The following is a 12,647-nucleotide window of genomic DNA, read 5'->3' as shown; positions in this document are numbered from 1 at the left end:
CCAAAAGTTTCTCATCCACACTGAAACGTCGGGAAACGCTAACTTCTCCTTACAGCGCATGCGTAAACCCTCATAAAAGCTCACTGAGATGATACAGACAGAACAGACATAATCAAGTTAACACGCAATTCTTCTGGCATTTTATTTAGCAAAATATCTCCGCATTCACTGATCGTCCAGGTCGCTCTCACTCACCATTATAGGTTTAGTCAAACACAAATCCTCTCATGTTTTACCGCAGGACAGCAAATGTGAGTACATTTTCTATCATGTTTGCAGGACTGTGATATGAAGAGTGTGTGAAGGAACATATTTAGCAACTGTGAGAAAGTGAATAACACATAACAGGCACAATACCAGTATAAACATGAATATCTGTGGGTTCAATATGCGTCACATGACTAAACTTGCGTCAGTCAGTTTTCTAACGCCACACTACAACACGAAAACGTACTCGGTTACTAACGTAACCTCGGTTCTCTCTAGAAGAGGGAACGAGTACTGCGTAAGATATCTTACGCTAGGGGAAAATCCTTTTTCCGCGAGATATTGAAGCCAAAAATTATCCTTAATTTTGTAATAATGCAAAACACGTTGCGGCAGCATGCAGACATAGGCGAGGCAGCTCACGCGCCTATTGGCTGCTCTGCGGCAACTGCAGCAGCCTATCGAGCGAGGCCTGGCGTGACGCCAGACCCAATCAGGGCACTTCGCGCCCGCTGCGTCACGTCCCGCCGAAATGGGCGTGGTCTAGGCCTATAAATACCACTCGCAGGCAGCTATTATCTGGTTTTTCATCATCGAAGCAACCAGAGCGTGTGCATGCACGGCAAGATACGCAGTACTCGTTCCCTCTTCTAGAGAGAACCGAGGTTACGTTAGTAACCGAGTACGTTCTCTTACGAGAGGTCTCTCGTACTGCGTAAGATATCTTACGCTAGGGGACCCAATGCAAAACGCCGTGCATGCTGAGATCTGACACCAAAGACCCAAGGGCGAAAGCCCGGGGTACATATAGTGCACAATCACTCAGGGAACTCACAGGGAGTCCGGGAAGAGGGAGGGGCGAAGCCGCACTCTTCCACATATGGCAGCGTCGCTTAGACACGAATTTCATCATACAGACAGGGCGGGGTACGGCCTGAACTGATGGGGGAATGTGGGTCTTACACAGTTTGCCCAGGCACATCTCGTGCTGCTACTTTTCACTGTCGAACATTGAGCTGTGCTCAGTAGACGCAGCATTCTGAGCTGATAGCATCAGGTCAGATAATACTGGTAAACTTAGACCGACAGCAGCCTGGCCTGCAGGGCGGGAACCTCTAGGTTATAGAACCTTATAAATGTAGACGGGGAGGCCCAGCCTGCCGCCATACAAATATCTTGCAAGGCAATCCCACTTGACCAGGCCCATGAAGAGGCCATGCCTCTCGTGGAGTGCGCTCTGACACCCAACGGGCACTGCATGCCCTTGGAGGCGTATGCCAGCGCTATAGCATCAACTATCCATCTGGATAGGCTCTGTTTCGACGCGGCTAGTCCCTTAGAACGTCCGCTAAACGAAACAAAGAGCTGCTCCGTCTGTCTGAAAACAGACGAGCGAGACACATAAGCTCGTAATGCCCTGACTGGGCAAAGGAGGCTCGCGTCTGACAGGGAGATAACCTGCGCCCTAAACGGTGTGTTGAGGGATTTTGGAACATAACCGTGCTTAGGTTTGAGTATAACTTTTGAGTCATTAGGCCCAAACTCCATGCACGCCGCGCTCACAGAGAGCGCGTGTAGATCCCCTATGCGCTTCACTGAAGCGAGAGCCAGCAGAAACACAGTCTTGAAAGACAGGTGTTTCAAATCAATTGACTGTAAAGGCTCAAATGGTGCACCTTTCATGGCTTCCAGAACCGTAGAAAGGTCCCATACGGGGACTGAGGGAGGTCTGGGAGGATTCAGTCTCTTAGCCCCTCTAAGGAAGCGGATGACTAAATCGTTCCTTCCTATTGACTGACCAAGCGTTGTTCCTGAGAACGCTGCTATAGCCGCCACATAAACTTTGAGCGTGGAGGGGGCCCTGCCCTTATCCAACAGCTCTTGTAGGAAGGAAAGCACCTCCGTCACACCACAGTCTGTGGGTGACACACCACGGGCTGTGCACCAGCCCGAAAACACTGACCATTTCGAGGAGTAGAGCCGTCTCGTAGACGGAGCTCTAGCCTGCGTGATCGTGTTTAATACTCCTTTAGGGAGTCCAACATGTACCCGTTGATGGCCCAGACATGAAGGGACCATAATTCCGGGTGAGGATGTCAGATCGAGCCGTGGGCCTGTGAGAGGAGGTCTCTCCTCACTGGTACTGGCCACGGGGCAGTACTTGCTAACTGCATCACGACTGGGAACCAAGGTTGGTTTTCCCAGAACGGTGCCACCAGCAATATTGAGCATCCTTCTTCCCTGATCCGCTCTATCACCTGAGGCAGGAGAGAGACGGGGGGAAAAGCATAGAGCGGGCGGCGGGGCCACACATGGTCCAGCGCGTCCCTGCTCTTGGAGAAAAATTCCGGACAGTGAGCGTTTTCTTGAGACGCGAACAGGTCTACTTCCGCTCTGCCGAATTTCTTCCACAGCAGTTGGACTGTCTGTGGGTGTAGAGACCATTCGCCTGCCGGAACATTGTTCCTGGACAGTCTGTCTGGTCCTATATTCAGGAGCCCTGGCACGTGCGCTGCTCTGAGCGAGCGCAGGTTGCACTGAGCCCATACCAGGAGGCGTTCTGCCAGCCTGTACAGGTTCCTGGACCTGAGGCCGCCCTGGCAATTTATGTAGGACACCACAGACATGTTGTCCGAACGGACCAGGACGTGGCGTCCTTTTATTTGGGGACAAAAACGCGTCAGCGCGTTGTCTACTGCCAGCATTTCGAGGCAGTTTTATGTGCAGGAGCTTCTCCCGTTCCGGCCGAAGAACGGTCTGCCCTCGAGCAGCGCTCCCCATCCCGAGGTGGACGCGTCCGTGGACACCACTTTCACCCTCGAGGAAGTCCCCAGGCTTACACCTGATTGGTACCAGTCGTTCGCTCTCCAAGGTTTCAGAGCTGTGACGCACTTCTGATTGACCCTGAGGCGAAGCAAACCGGATGCCCACGCTCTGCGTGGGACTCGCGCTTTCAGCCAAAACTGCAGCGGGCGCATGCGGAGCAGGCCCAGCTGGAGCACTGATGATGCTGAGGCCATGAAACCTAGCATCTTCTGAAATTTCTTGAGCGGGACAGACACGCCGCAGCGGAACGAGTTCGCTGTGCGTTGAATGTCTACCGCGCGCTGTGGTGATAGTCGCGCTATCATGGACAGCGAGTCCAATTCTGTGCCCAGGAAAGATATCTTCTGACTGGGTGACAGAGAGCTCTTCGCCCAATTGACACTGAGACCCAAATTCTCGAGGTGATCGAGTAAAACGGTCGTGTGTTCTATGAGCACTGAGCGAGATTGCGCTAGAATCAGCCAATCGTCCAAATAGTTCAGTACTCGCATGCCTCTCATTCTGAGGGGTGTGAGTGCCGCATCCATGCACTTCGTAAATGTACGGGGTGCCAGGGATAAACCGAACGGCAGGACGGTGTACTGATATGCCTGGCCCTCGAAGGCGAATCTCAAATATCGCCTGTGACGTGACGCTATCTGTATTTGAAAATACACGTCTTTCAGATCTATTGACACAAACCAATCTCCTTGGCGAATCTGCACAAGTATCCTGAACTGTCGCTTCACAAGCACTCTGTTCAGTTGCCTTAGATCTAGTATGGGTCTGAGACCCCCGTCTTTTTTCGGTACCAGGAAGTATCTGCTGTATAGCCCTCCTTCGCTCTGAACTTGAGAGAGAGGCTCTATGGCCCCTTTGCTCAATAGTTTCGCCACTTCGGCTCGAAGTAAATGTGCTACTTCTGTTTTTACCGTGGTCTCGACGCGCGCCGCATAGCGGCGAGGGCGTCGGCGAAACTGTAGCGAATAGCCTCTTTTTATAATGTTCAGCACCCACTTCGAAACCCCGGGCAGCTCTGCCCATGCGTCTGCATGGATAGCTAGGGGTTGAATACGAAGCGCGCTCCGCTCGCTCAGCGATGGAGAAGCTTCGACGTGCTGCAACACAAGCGTCGCGCTCGTGACATTTGAGGCATGGGGCGCGCTGATAACAGCGGGCAGATTGCCCGCGCTCGACTCCTCTGCGGTGGTCAACCACGAGGGGGAGGGCTGGGCGGTTCCCGTGGGAACTGTCATGTCTATGTGTGGATGTGGGCGCGGGACAGCGGGCACATTTATCACACCGAAAGCATCGTTCGCTTGAGTGAAGCGAGTGCACGTTGGTTTCGTTTTTACAGAAACCGTGAGACATGCATAACGTGGTGTTAGTGGGCACTGGGTAGTGGGCACATTCACCATGTTTGAAGCGCAACCGATCTGAGTCGGTTTTATGTGCGCGAGCCCTGTGTGACAGGCTTTGCTTGTGTGTAGAGATGGGCACTGGGCAGTGGGCATTCTTACTACACATGAGACACCATCGGCCGTGGCCGGGACACCAGAAAATACACTCTTTTGGGGATTTATCTGGGTAGCCGTGAAAACGGCATTTGTGTGCAGGCAAGCGGGTGACAGAACCGGCTTGTTGGCTGCAGAAAACACTGGAACAGTCACATTTGCTGGAACTGGACGAGCGAATAGCTTTGGTGTGAGTCTGGCCGCAGCGGGACTTGAACACCGTCGTTTTCCTAGTCGTGCTAGGACGACTTCGGGGCCTCGGGCTTCACCGCAATCCTAGGTCGCGGGCCACGCACGGCGGGGCGGCGACCGGATGAGCGGGAGCGCGGTCTCGCGCTTCGGGCCTGGCGGCGCTGCGAAGTGGAGGCAGTGGACGGTGGCTGTGAGCTCTGAGCAGACGGTTTCGCACGGCCTGCTGCAGAGCTGGAGCGCTTCGGGAGGAAGTGCTTCATAGCCTGTGACGCTTTCTGTACCTCTGCGAATCTCTCCGCAAAATCCTTGACGGAGGATCCAAAGAGGCCTGTGGCGGAAAGCGGGGCGTTGAGGAACGCGGTGCGCTCGGACTCGGCCATTTCCGAGAGCGTCAGCCAAAGATGTCTCTCGGTCACAGTGAGAGAGGCCATATTCCGTCCAATGGCCTGCGCTGCAGACTTAGTAGCACGGAGAGCGAGGTCTGTGGCACTTAAGTCCGGCACGCAGATCGCGTCAGGTCCTTCCTCATCCAGCTTACGGAGGAGATCGGCCTGGAAGATCTGAAGCGTAGCCATGGTGTGCAGCGCTGACGCAGCTTGCCCGGCGGCGGAGAAAGCGCGGCGGAGCAGGCTTGACGTCGTGCGGCAAGCTTTAGAGGGTAGGGCACACTTAGCGCGCCGTCCAGTGGAGGGCGGACATAAGTGGGCCGCTATCGCCTCTTCGACCGGCGGCAGCGAAAGGTATCCTTTGTTCTTGGCATCGTCAACTGCGGAGAATGCCAAAGAGACAGCAGGACGCACTCTAGCTGAATAGGGGCGTTCCAGGACTTAGCGACTTCTTCGTGTAACTCAGGAAGAAAGGGCGCTGGTCTGGACGCAGGCGAAGCGCGCTCCCCAGGCAGGAAAAATCCATCCAGCCGGTTGTGAGCGGGCTGCTCGGGCGAAGACCACTCGAGGCCGAGGCTCGCCGCGGCCTGTGCGAGTACTCGCATGAGCTCCGTCTCGATGGACGCTCTCTTGCCTGACGATGTGCGGGCAGGGGGCGCGGGATCCTCAGAGCCCGCCCAATCCTCACTGCCTGACGCCAGGATAGAGCAGGAATCATCCTCTCCCAGCAGGGCTTCCTCATCAGCGATGTCGACGGAAGCGGCGGCAGACGGCGGCCGCTGTCCGTCAGGAAGAGAGGCTGACGAAGCCGGGGAAGCAAGCGGGCGAACCGGCGAGCTTTGGTGGCTGGGGGAAGGTTCCGGGACCCGCTGGGCACGGCGCTTTTTACGGCGCGACACCGCGGCGGGCGGGGGAGCAGTCTCAGCGAAGAAGGCCAGGCGAGTCCTCAGAGTCGCCATAGTCATCAGCTCGCAGTGAGGGCAGCCGCCGTCAGCGAGCGCGAGAACTGCATGTTCCTCACCCAGGCAGGAAACGCAAACCACGTGGCGGTCCCCGTCGCTCAGTGTGGCTCTGCACGAGCCGCAGGAAGGCATCTTGAAAAAGACGCTAGCTCTTTTAGAATGTGTGTCGCAGCGGCGACACACACACACAAACAGAGTACAGTGTAATGGAAAGGATATGAGCGCCGGAAAGCGCAGCAGGAAGGCAGGAAGGCGGCGCGGCCAGCGACTTCAGTGACTCGTCCCGCTGAAGGTGCTCTCTCTCAGACGGCGCGGCTTCTTCTCCAGCTCCAGCGATGCGTGTGCTTCGCTTGAAGGATGAGAAATCAGATAATAGCTGCCTGCGAGCGGTATTTATAGGCCTAGACCACGCCCATTTCGGCGGGACGTGACGCAGCGGGCGCGAAGTGCCCTGATTGGGTCTGGCGTCACGCCAGGCCTCGCTCGATAGGCTGCTGCAGTTGCCGCAGAGCAGCCAATAGGCGCGCGAGCTGTCTCGCCTATGTCTGCATTGCTGCTGCAACGCGTTTTGCATTATTACAAAATTAAGGATAATTTTTGGCTTCAATATCTCGCGGAAAAAGTATTTTCCCCTAGCGTAAGATATCTTACGCAGTACGAGAGACCTCTCGTAAGAGAACTGCGTTTTCAAATGTATCCACTTTGGAGAGTGTTTTCAAAAAGGTTAGTTTTCGTTGCTAAAAACGGGGTCTCAGTGTGACGGAAGGCCAAAATGAAGAGAAAAAGATGCGTTTTCAAAGGAAAACGTATTAGTGTGGACAAGGCCTGAGATAACAAGTGTGAATTACAGCTGTGTGTAATAGTGAAGCTGCTCATTTACAAACACAGCGGTTATCACCTCAGTGCTGAGAAATAGCCTATAATCAAGCTTTCAGTAGCAAAGCAGTTTTATTTTAAACATTCACGGGTTGAACACCAATTTCTGTGCTCCTCAATGTTTCTGTTCTTCTTAACTATAAAGTTACATTTCTTTACTATAAAGTTTCCACCTTAGTAAAAAGAAAAGTGAGTTTTAGCATGAGGACATACAGGCACGTCTGTTTCAAAGATACGATCTTTGTGGGAAACCACATTTAAACATTTAGAAGTGGTTCAAAACGCATGTGGAAAAAAGCAGATCTTGTGTGTATTTGTGCGTTTGCATGTGTGCAACACACGTGTCAGATGCAAGTAAAAAATAGGATTTTTTTTGTGCCAGTGTAAGCACAGCCAGAGATGTTGAGTGTCGAAATAAAGGCGTTGCATCAATAAATCGTATCATTAGTCTTTTGATCCATGTCAATGTATCGTTACACCCCTAGCTGCCAATCCATGGTTAACTTGCTAGTGAACTTTATTTCCTATGCATGATGTCATTGAGTTTGTCTGGATATGAATGTTTTTCATATTAGTTCTGTACCTGCTGCTGACACTGAGGTTATCTCCATCGGTCTGGCCTCGTCCGGCGGCCTGCGATGCCTTCTTCCCCAGCTCCAGCATCTCCTTAATGTTCAGCTCCACATTCATCACGGATATGTAGCCGTCTGTGAACACAGCAACAGAAGAGAGACCGTCTCCTTTCAGTCTCAGGAACTACAGTGGTTTTACATTAACTCCTGCAAGAGATTCTCTAGGACATTGGTTCCCAACAGGGGGGTCGCGGCCCACAAGGGGGCCTCAGCGAGTTCTGTGGGGGGTCGCGTCATATTTTGAAAAGTTGAGCAATGAGCATTAAATAAAATCATTAACTTTTTTCTGTTAAAAATTTACAAAATTTATATAATGAGCGAGTTCATCATGAATCCATTTCCAATCCGTGTTTTTGTCTTATCCTGAATCACTATGGTACACGTATAATAAGTGTTTACATTGGGACTATTTTACCCTGGTTCGGATCGCTGCCGCTGCAGAGTAGCACAGTACCTGCGTGACTCGTCATAGATGTACACAGAGAGAAGTAGTTTTGGCTACAATGTTCTTCCGAAAGACACATTAGTCTGTTAATAAACGCAAGTTTACTATCGCTCGCAATAGCACCAAAAGCGTCAAAAATAAAGCCTCACATTGATAAAGCCTCACAGATAACATGCAAGTATCCGATTGTTAAGTCTGACGTCACGCGTGACGTTTAGCCTTTTCCGGGTTCAAGCGCTCCTCTCGTCCAGAAATAACAATGGTGGAACCTGTACATTTATTTACGATCACGTCCTTCTTAGTGAGGCACCCTTGGCGGTCAAAAAGGGTTTAAATTCCTTTAACACCACCAGAGTGGTTAGTGTAGCTCATCACTCAGGTGGCATAATTAAGGGTAGAGTCCAGGCATCAATGAAAAAGAAGATTTACGAGGTTGAAGTGAGTTAGCTCGGGACACGGGACACAGCACTGCGGCATTGTAAAAACACTCAATAATAACCAAAACACTAGCGAAAGCGGTAGGTAGGTAGGTAGAGAGGACCTGGACTTTGGACCCGGAAAGAGTATTATCGGAGAGTGGTTACGTCACGACTTAACAACCGAATTGAGGCCCCAGACAGCAGTCATTTAGTAGTAGCCTATATTCTTTTTTTTTTTTTTTTTACTTACACACCAGTATGAATATTTTTGTTATTGCATTTCAAATAGGGCCAATTTATAGGCTACTCCTAAGCCTACGTTTTTAAATTACAAAGGGCCTACTGATGTTTTTGTTATTGTATTTTCAATATTATAGGCTATTATTTGTGCATAAACATATCTGGTTATAGTAAACATACCGTTTGTTTGAAAACAACATATTTTGTCATCTTTGCTGCAAGCTTACAAGAGCGATAATATCATTAAATGTGAAGGGGGGCCCTAAAATATTTTATTGGGAAAAAGGGGGTCTCAGACAAAAAAAGGTTGGGAACCACTGCTCTAGGACATTGGGATGACTTTCAAAAAGTGGTCAACTTTATTTTAACTTAAAGGGGCGGTTGATTATGATTTCACTTTTCTAACTTTAGTTAGTGTGTAATGTTGCTGTTTGAGCATAAACATCTGCAAAGTTACGACGCTCAAAGTTCAAAGCAAAGGGAGATATTTGCTTTTACAGAAATCGCTTTAAGGACTACATGAGCTTTATCCCGGGTTAGTGACATCACTAACCCTAGAATTTACTTATAAAACGGTTAGTTCCAATCCTTGATTCTGATTGGTCAATACGCTGATTTCACGCAGCCGTTATTTTGAAATCGAAAGCGAGGCTCCGGTGGGAAGGAAACCGGAAGTGTCGCCTTTAATCACAGGAGAGTCGTGAATGCGATGGCGTATTGTTGTGTTTAATGATGTTGTGTCAATTCTAAAAATTTACATACATTGCTTTCATACTTTAGACTATATACAGTGAAATTCATTTATAAATAAAATATTTTTTTATATATAATTCAGAATGTAAAAAAAGAAGCAGGAATGAACTATATATATATCCTATATTGGATATTAACATCCAATAGTGTAAATCGCGGCAGCAGCTTCAGGTTGGTAATCCAAGGCATTGTTGTTTATCGTTACTTCCGGGGTTCTTCCCACCGGAGCCTCACTTTCGATTTCAAAATGGCGGCTGCGTGAAATCAGCGTATAGCTTAATTTATGATAAAACACGACTATAACCACTTCATCCAACGGTTCTATGTATCACTACGCAACACCCCTAGCAACCACTCTTAGCAACCTAAACATTCTCATTGATATTGTTCAGAGTATTGTGAGAGATCGAGTGAGCGAGTATACCTGCATTTACAGCTCAGGGGCCGTATTCACAAAGAATTTTAAGGCTAAAAGTAGCTCCTAACTGGCGAATTTAGGAGCAACTCCTAAAAATAATGGGCGTGTCACTCGTAACTTTAGGACTCCTCATTTTTTTGACTAAGAGTAATTCACGAAGCATTTTAGCCCTAAAAGTAGCACCTAAGCCTGGGACAGCTTAAAAGAAGTCGAGAGGACTCCTAACTCACTAAGACCTATTCACAAACCACTTTTTGTGGCATTTCACGTTGCGATGTTTTGAAATGCGTATGCGGCGGCTACAGGAGCTTCCAATCGCGAGGGAACAATTTTGCATTGTAGGCATAACTAGGGATGCAATAACGCCACCAACAACAACCAAAACTAGGCTACTCATTGCATGTAAACTAATTGTAACGTTTCATTGTGAATCAAATTAAAAAGTTCTTCTCTTTGCAAACGTAGGCAGAGGCATATAGTGACAGATTAATTCAATAATGTTGCAAAGATATTGCATCAATCCATATGTTTCATTAGGCTACTAGGCTATTTGTTTTGCCTTACTCTTTATTCATTTAGGCTATTTATTCAGTTATTCATCATCTTCCGTCCTTCGCACTACTTGTGTAGCGCACGCATTCTCAGACCTGTCACCTGTCACTCATCATCGTAGGGGAGGTGTTTGGAATCATTCCCGCGTTACAATCATCAGCCAATCAAGGTGGTCACTTCAGTCAAGCTCGTGCATGAGTAATGACGTCATCCATAGCAACGAAGACTCACTCTTAGTTTAGGCGTTGTCATTTTTCTTTACTAAGAGTAGGTCTGAAAGGCGTTGTGAATAACTTTTATGAGAAAACTCCTAGCTAAAATCTTTTAGTGCGATTTAGGAGTACTCCTAGTGGTAAGATAAAATGCTTTGTGAATACGGCCCCAGTTCTATATTCATAATAAAAAAATCTGTTTGAATGTCCGCTGCGATATCTTGTCCTTTTAACAGTTAAGGGGTATTGACGTGCTATGACACGTATAGTCATTTGTCAGTTGTGTCTTCCTTTTCCGTGTTCACAAGTTCCAGTCCTTTCAATGTAAAAGTCTCTCTACTGCCAGACTCACTCAAACAGTCTTTGTCTCCATCTAATGGCGAAATAATGTATTTAACTTCTGTTGCTGTTCACGGTCAGGGACTACTTTTTCCAGCGGAAGGAATACTTTTAGTAATTTTACTTCATGAAAGTTGCATAGATACATATTTTTCTGACATATTTCTAGATTTACATATAGCTTTAATATTTGTATTGTGTGGTAACCGTTTTATAAAAGCAGTAAGGTACGAGAGGCTAGTGCTGTATGGTGAATAAGTCACGGCTGACTTCGCTTCGCGTCGTGCCAAACACCCTTCATCCGTACAGCACTAGCCTCTCGTACCTTATTGCTTACACAATCCCCGCCCGCGGGAACGCGATTTATAGATTATCATGACAGAATATGCTAATTAATGACTAGAAGATGGTTAACTCCACATCAGCAACTAACCATTCAGAAATGCCCTTCTTGAGCCTCTCCATCTTTGTCCGACTCCGGTTTAAACATAAAAGGCTAAAAGTTTTTGAAATTTTCAGTGTGTGTCTGTGTGAGGTAATCGAAGCTGTTAACACACACACGCACGAGCTCTTGAAGCTCCGCCCTCTGTGCCGGGAGCAACAGCTCATTTGCATTTAAAGGGACAGACACACAAACAGCACGTTTTTGTTCACCCTCAAAAAGTGACAATTTTAACATGCTATAAAAAAAAACATCTGTGGGATATTTTGAGCTAAAACTTCACATACACACACTGGGGACATCAGACTTATTTTTCATCTTGTGAAAAGGGCATTATAGGACCCCTTTAAGGAGTGGTGAGGGAAAAGAATATACATGCAGTTTCTGCTACAGTATAAGCCATGACTAGAAGATTTGTAGGAACGTCTCACATTTGTTGTTGGCGTCTCTGGCCAGCCATTTGCCCTTGGGGCAGTTGACCGTTCGGATGATGCTGATGAGATCCCCACTTTTGACGGGCAGGTCGTATTTGCGGAGTTTGCTGGCCGCCAGCACTCGGGCCCGATACATGGGCTCTTCCAGTCCGGTGATCTATAGAGAAACATGGGAAATATATCAGGACCTGCAGGACGCCTGGAGGAGTTACACTAATGTATGTCACCATTAAAGATCAAAGCAAACGGCATCTAGAAAAGTGTGCTTGTGCTATCCATCTTTAAAGCAAACACCAGTCCGTTTGAATCTATATCTGCACTACATTAAGTGTGGCTTTAATTTATGCGTCTGAATTCACTTTAAACTTCTTGTGCAACATGTTTCTCTTCTTGTCCTTCTCTTTCTGCTCTTTCTTCTCCTTCTCCAGACGCTGCTTCTCTTTCTTCTTCAGCTCTTTATCCTCCTGGTGTTCAGGGCTCAGCTGCTTCTTTCTGGAAGAGTCACATATTTTAGCAGGTTAGTTTCTATGAAGAACAAGCTTTGCTCAGAGTCTCAGTTGGTAAATAACCAGATTGGCTGTGTTTTTAGCAATGAAACATTTACATGTGTTACAAGTTATGTATATAAGCGTACATCTCATGTCCAAGTGAAAAAACTCCCAAAATTAAGAAATCATAAGACAGACATAAAATTATAATCATATTTAATTTAATTGAAATTAATCCAGTTATTTTAAAGTAATAATTATATCTTTTTCCTTTCTCAGACAATATTTTCACTGGCCTCAACACAAAAGCCTGATTTATTTAGAGTAAGAT

The 12,647-nt window shown here is 48.0% G+C and overlaps 1 protein-coding gene across 1 annotated transcript in view; it reads right to left on the bottom strand.

Annotated features, from left to right (window-relative positions):
- Positions 1-3,749: 3,749 nt before the first annotated feature.
- Positions 3,750-12,647, bottom strand: part of LOC309501939 (uncharacterized protein) — a 109,722-nt gene continuing 100,824 nt past the window's right edge. The window contains exon 12 of the mRNA XM_082174232.1: positions 3,750-4,208. The gene's annotated coding sequence lies outside the window, so the exon portion shown is untranslated. The remainder of the gene's footprint in view (positions 4,209-12,647) is intronic.

Source organism: Leuciscus leuciscus (genome assembly GCF_965113295.1).
Source record: "Leuciscus leuciscus genome assembly, chromosome: 6".
Taxonomy (NCBI): Eukaryota; Metazoa; Chordata; class Actinopteri; order Cypriniformes; family Leuciscidae; genus Leuciscus; species Leuciscus leuciscus.
This window is presented reverse-complemented; position numbering and strand designations above follow the sequence as displayed.